Source organism: Elaeis guineensis, chromosome 5, assembly GCF_000442705.2.
Source record: "Elaeis guineensis isolate ETL-2024a chromosome 5, EG11, whole genome shotgun sequence".
In the NCBI taxonomy this organism is placed as follows: Eukaryota; Viridiplantae; Streptophyta; class Magnoliopsida; order Arecales; family Arecaceae; genus Elaeis; species Elaeis guineensis.
Window position 1 is genome coordinate 119,389,261 of NC_025997.2, and position 7,351 is coordinate 119,396,611.

The window sequence follows — 7,351 nt, forward strand, 5'->3', positions numbered from 1 at the left end:
ATGGGTTACACAACAATCTATGTCTCACACCGATCTATTCTAATCAAGTGTAGTATATAGATCAAACAACCCTGATGATTATGATGGAACGAAGACTTTGCTGTTTAATTGACAACTGCAGACAAGTGCGAGGCCTGCCATTAAGAACTGGCAAAATATGATTCGATCTGTATTTGATTTAACATAAATAGATTTGGATTTGAATTGAGCTGATTTGGTCGATCTATTTAATTTGTTTAATATCTGGATCGGATTTGAATTTCTGACATCTAATTCATTTATTTTATTTAATATTCAAATCGAGTTAAATCTAATAATATGTTTAATCTATTTGACCTATTTAATCTATTTTATATATATTTCATTTATTTAATTTATTTAAAATTTATTTAAAATCTACTTAACATTCTTATATTCGATTTAATCAATTCGCTTAACCTGTTTGATTAATTAAAAATCTACTCAATCTATTCATTCGTTTGATTTGATTGGATCCATTTAATAAATAAATTATATAAATTTGGTCAAATTATCTATTTAATAGATAGATAAAATTTTAATTAATATTTTTAATTTATTTAATAAATAAATTAAATTTAAATTAATGAGTTTTTTGAATCCTGATTCATCCCGATATGATTGCCACCCCACCCACCGTGCATTATATACCCAACCAACCATGAGTTTGTGGGTAGCATTGGTGGGTGAAAAACATTGAGAGATGTGGCGCAGCTTTTTTGACGGTATGTCGCTTTCAGTTGACCTCTCATTGCCAACATAGATTGTCAGATCTTTGGCATGGCCACATGATCGAGAGAATTTATACGGTAAATAGAGATATTAATTTTATTAGATAATAAAATTCATACGATATATGAATAATATATATATATATAAATTATATATTTTATTAAAATTAAACAGAATAATAACTAAAACTAATTAATCGATTTAATATTAAAAATAATTAATAAATAATTTTTTTAATTATTAATATAAATATTTTTATTAAATTATAATAAATAATATTAAACACTCAAAATATTACTTGTCAAAGGATCACTAATCTGTTCTTTCCTATTAAATTGTAATAAATCATGCTAAATACTTAGAATGCTACTCGTCAAATATTTAGAATATCACTTATCAAAAGGTCAACAACTTGATCATTCTCAGGGATATCAATTTTTATCAAACAATAGTAAATGAATATTTTTTTATTATATTTTTTCTTCCAAATTAAAGCCAATATGTAGATACAATTACATCATAATAATAGAAAACAATCTTATTCTAAGGAAACTAAATATTTCTATACACAAGATTTGATAACTATATATAATGACAACTATACATAGGATTTAACAACTATATACGAGATTTAACAAGTAATAGAAATAATCTGGCAATTACAACCTACAGACAGCTCATGCCAACACTCTCCCTCAAGTTGGAGCATAGATATTTATCATATCCAACTTGTCAATCATATCATGGAATATCTTTTTTGAAATAGCTTTTGTGAGAATATCAGCCAACTAACTTTCTGACTTGATGAATGAAAAATGTATAATCTTTTGATTTAATTTCTCTTTGATGAAATGACGATCAACTTCAACATATTTGGTACGGTCATGTTGTACAGGATTTTGTGCAATTTCGATAGCAGCCTTATTATCACAATAAAGATTCATAGGTGTTGCATATTCAATCCCCCAGTCTTTTAAAATACTTCTAATCCATAATAATTACATACACCATAAGCCATACCTTGAAATTCGACTTCTGCACTTGATCTTGCCACAACTTTCTATTTCTTATTTTTTCAAGTAACAAGATTACTCTCCACAAAAGTAAAATAGCCAGATGTGGATCTTCTGGTTGTTTGATCACCTGTCCAATCAGCATCCGCATATCCTTCAATATTAGAGCCACCATTTTTTGAGAATAATAAACCTTTGCCCGGAGCACCTTTCAAGTATCTCAAGATTCTGTATACTGCATTCATATGTTCTTAACTTGGTGCATGCATGAACTGGCTTACGACGCTTACCGCATAGGCTATATCCGGTCTTGTGTGTGACAAATAAATTAGTCTCCCAACCAGCCTTTGATAGCGAGCCATGTCTGTTGGAACTTGATCTGAAAAAATTTCAAGTCTATGATTTATTTCTATGGGTGTTTCGACTGGTTTACAAGCAAGCATTCCAGTTTCAGTCAAAAGATCTAGCACATATTTTCGTTGCGAAAGAAAAATCTCTCATTCTGATCTTGCTATTTCAGTTTTTAAAAAATATTTAAGTTGTCCCAGATCCTTCATCTCGAACTCAACAGCCAAATATTCCTATAATAACTTCATTTCACATAGATCATCTCCTGTCAAGATCATATCATCAACATATATGATTAGAGCTGTTATCTTTCTTTTTTTGTATTTTATAAACAAGGTATGATTTGAATTACTCTGTTTATAACCAAATGCCTTCATTGTAGAAGAGAATCTTCCAAACCAAGCTCTAGGTGACTGCTTAAGCCCATACAATGATTTCTTCAATTTACAAACTTCATTTTTTCCTAAAGAACTATGTTTAATTCCATGTGGCAGCTCCATATAGACTTCCTCCTCTAAATCTCCATTTAAAAAAGTATTTTTAACATCAAATTGTTGCAAAAGCCAATCTTGATTTGCTGCTATATATATGAGAATACGAATTGTGTTGAGCTTAGCTACTGGTGCAAAAGTCTTTTGGTAATCCACTCTATACTTTTGTGTGTACCCCTTTGTAACTAATCTTGCTTTATATCTATCAATGCTTCCATTTTTTTTGACTTTCACGGTGAACACCCATCTACATCTGATCGTCTTCTTTCTTTTGGGTAATGAAACAAGTTCCCAAGTAGAATTTTTTTGTAAAGCCTCCATCTCTTCATTCATTGCTTTTGTCCATTTTGGATCTGCCAATGCATCCTGCACACTACTAGGAATAGATACTTTGGATAATTGATTAACAGTAAGTGCATATGATTTAGACAATCTATGAGTAGAGACATAATTGCTAATTGGATATTTAACATTGGCTTTAGGATCAGGTTCATACTGTTTCTTTGGGACACCTTTATTCGATCTTTGTGGGTATCTTGGAGCAAAATTTTCAGGAGGAACATTTATTTCAAGAAACTCATTAGACATGGGACTCGATATTGGACTAGAGATTACCTGAGGAGAAGAATTCTGGATATTCTGGTTTGATTCATCAGTTAATGGTGTTAACATGGGCAACTCTGCAGCCATTGGTGATTTATTTTCGGTAGGAACTACCTCCTCATTCTCAATTACAGAAATATTATCAAAATTTTGTGGATTACTTGTCCCAAACTTTTCATTCACTTTTTTCAATTCAAAAAACTCATCTCCTCTATTGCCTTCTTGTAACATGCTCTCTTCACTAAAGTTCTCCTCCTGAAGAGATGGTGTAAAAACTTTTCCTGAATAGTAAGGTTCTGACTCATGAAAAGAGGTATCCAAGGTCACATGTAACTTCCGAGCTTGAAGATCATAGCACCGATATCCCTTTTGAAAATCTGAATAGCCAACAAATATACATCGTTTTGCACATGGATCAAGTTTATTTCGCAAAGTTTTGGAAATGTGAATATATACCGTACAACCAAAGACTCTTGGTTTAAGATTCGGAAGATGTGGAATTGAAAAAAAAGATTGCATCTTTTGTTGAGGGATTTGAAAATCTATCACTCGAGAAGGTATCCGATTGATGAGATAAATGGCAGACTTCACAGCTTTTCCCCAATAGAACCGTAGCATGTTCATGCCAAAAAGGGAGGCATGAACCACCTCCATTATCTGCCTATTCTTCCTCTCTACCAAGCCATTCTGTTGCGAAGTATAAGTACAAGAAGTATTATGTCGAATCCCATGTTGGCTAAGAAATTTTTCAAATGAAGCATCTACAAACTCCATTGCATTGTCAGATTGCAAAACATAAATCTGCCTCTGATACTGAGTGCCCACCATACTATGAAATTCCTGAAATGCTACATAAACATTATTTTTTTTTGTGAAGTAGAGACACCCAAGTCATCCTAGTGCACTCATCAATAAATGTAACAAAATAACGAGCTTTAGAAATTGAAGGAATTTTTGTAGGGCCCTAAATATCAGAGTGTATAACCACAAACGGTTCTGAACATTTATTCAAACTTGGTAAATAAGAAATATGATGGCTTTTGGCCAATTCATAAATATCACAGTGAAAATTCGAAGTATTAAAATTTGAAAAAAGATAGGGTTGTAATTTTTTGAGATATCCAAAAGAAAGATGTCCCAATCTTCGGTGCCATAACCATACAGTTGCTCGATCTTTTTCTTTACTACTAGTGTGATATGCATGACTGAATTTCTGTTCTTCATTCTCTGTTAGTTCTAAGTAATAGAGTTTGCCCCGTTTAACACCATAACCAAGAATCTTTCTAGTCAGAATATCTTGAAAGACACAAAAAGAGGGCCAAAAAGTTACAGTACAAGCAAGAGAGGAGGTTATTTGACTAACAGACAAGAGGTTATATTGAAGAGATGGAACGACTAGAACTGTATTCAGTGTGAGAGTACTAGATAAAGTGACAGATCCTTCTCTAGTAATAGGAGAGGTACTACCATTAGCAGTAGATATAACAGATTGAGAAGATGAACGAATAGATAGTAATTGACCAGAGTCTCTAGTCATATGATCAGATGCACCTGTATCAATAGTCCAAGTACTATTCTTAGAAGTTGTAGAGAATACATTTGCCTTACCACCAATACCTGGGTGAGCAATATTTGCTGTGGGCTGTGATTTCTCCTCCACATTTGATCGGACTTCCTCTATAGAAGTTACCATAGCCTTCCCTGCAATCTTCTTTCTTGGTGTTTTCAAAAAATCCTACCACTCAGGATAGGCAATGATTTCATAACATCGCTATTTCGAATGACCTGTTTCACCACAATGACTACATACAAGGTTGTTAGATTTTTCACCATAATGACGGATCCGATTCTTTGTCGAGCCAAATGATAATCCTTGTCGAGTTTGGTTGGCTAGCATAATCGAATTCTCAGAGATTGGCTGTGAGCCTCCCATTGTCTGTCTTTGTTGATATTCTCTCATCACATAGGCATATGTACTTTTCAAATCAAGTTTTGACTCTTTTTTATAAGATTTCTCCACGAATTTGATCAAACTCAGAGTCGAATCCACTTAGAAAGATATGAACTCGAAGTCTAGCCATCGCAGACTGCAACTGGATCACTCCTTCAACTGTTCCTTCTTGAGAGGTAGTCCTTTGATCAATTTTCTGAAAAATAGCAACAAGCTCATTATAGTATATTGACAATGGTCTACCATTTTGTATGGTAGAAAAAGATTTCTGATTCAATTCAAAGAGGTGGGTTTCATCCGATCCATCATAGAAGGTTTTCGATATAGCCTCCCATATCTCCTTGGCTGTGAAAAGATGAATAAATCGTTGCATCAGTATTGGGCTTATTGAGTCAATAAGCCAGCTTTTCGCTCTATGATTTTCGGTAATCCATGCTCCATAATTGGGATCTTCGGGTGCAGACTTTTTCATTTCTCCGATAAGATATCCAGCTTTGTTGCGAGCGCTAATACGCATCTTCATAAGCTGAGACCATAATTGATAATTTGTCTCATCCAGTATGATACTGGTAGGAAAAGCAGAATTATCTTGGTGGATGATGATAGGCAGTGTTGAGTTGTTTGTTGCAGCTGGGACAATGGAATTGAAATCAGCCATTTAGTTTCAGATAGAGAAGAAGAGATGGAGATGGAGATTGAAGAGATGGAGATGGAAAACTTGAGGATAAAGATTTTCGTGTAGAGGCTTGGAGATTTTCGATTCGATTCGGACTGAGCAGTTCTTTCAAAATTAGAATTGCTCTGATACCATGTCAAACAATAGTAAATGAATATTTTTTTATTATATTTTTTCTTTCAAATTGGAGCCAATATATAGATACAATTACATCATAGTAATAGGAAACAATATTATTCTAAGGAAACTAAATATTTCTATACATAAGATTTGACAACTATACACAATGACAGCTATATATAAGATTTGATAACTATACATGAGATTTGACAATCAATAAAAATAATCTAGCAATTATAACCTACAGACAGCTCATGCCAACAATTTTATCGTATCTAATTAAAAATCAAAATGGATATAAATTTAAAAAATATTTAAAACAATTTATATCGAATGTGAATAATGATATGTCCTATCCTGAATTTGATCCAATATAATTTTAATATATATATTTTAAATTTATAATAATTTTATATTATTTATATATATTCAATCCTATCCAATTCGAGATGAATACAGGACGGATATGGGTATGAAATTTTTATTTAGGAGATAGGTATGGACTGATTTAATTCATATCCAATCTATTGCCATCCTTAATGATGAACAAAGATGATAAAACTCAAAGATAGTATTTGGTGATCCAAATTACTATAGTGATTTTAGATTTTTAATAATCTAATATCATTATGCTTTCTGTGCTATATTTTAGTGATAAAGATTTTCAAACATCCATCATCAATTTGGTTAGTAAATCATGAAAATTCAAGATCATTGACCATATGATACCAAAATTATCTTGATATATTCCATATATTTCATAATTTTTAAACAAATCAGAGGAAAACACACATGCACATAAATGAAATTATCAATACCGTCATTCCAGAACAATTCAACAAGACAATCAAAAATATCAAAATAATTTCAGAAGATTATTAAACATTCTCAATTAGAAAAAAAAATTATGAGATTGTCAAATCTTTCCTAGCTACTGGAACTTGTTTTTCCTATGGATTGGAAAAAAAAAATATTTTCATTAGGCAGTTTTGTCCACAAATTTCAAGACGACGCTCCTGCCTCGAGATAATTTGGTAACATGTCCTTCAAAAATGGCTTTAATATGAATGAATTCTAGGTTGATTTTAGGGATGGAGGTGATTTAGGGTCATTGCTACTTAAGATTAGTTGCATGACCTCCACCATATAATCAATCACTGATCTTGGAATCACCATCCCATACTAAGGCAAATAAATCCGAACACTTGGGACAAAATTAAAGAACATGTCTTCTTCTCACCACGACATGAGGCGGGCATCCAAGTTGAACACGCAAGCTGATAAAAAATTATATATATATAAATCATTAATTGTTACTTAAATGTTTTTCTTTCCTTGAGGCACTTTGTGCCTGTGGATTACTTGCATTGGCTCACGTGATGTATTCATGGTAGGGTTG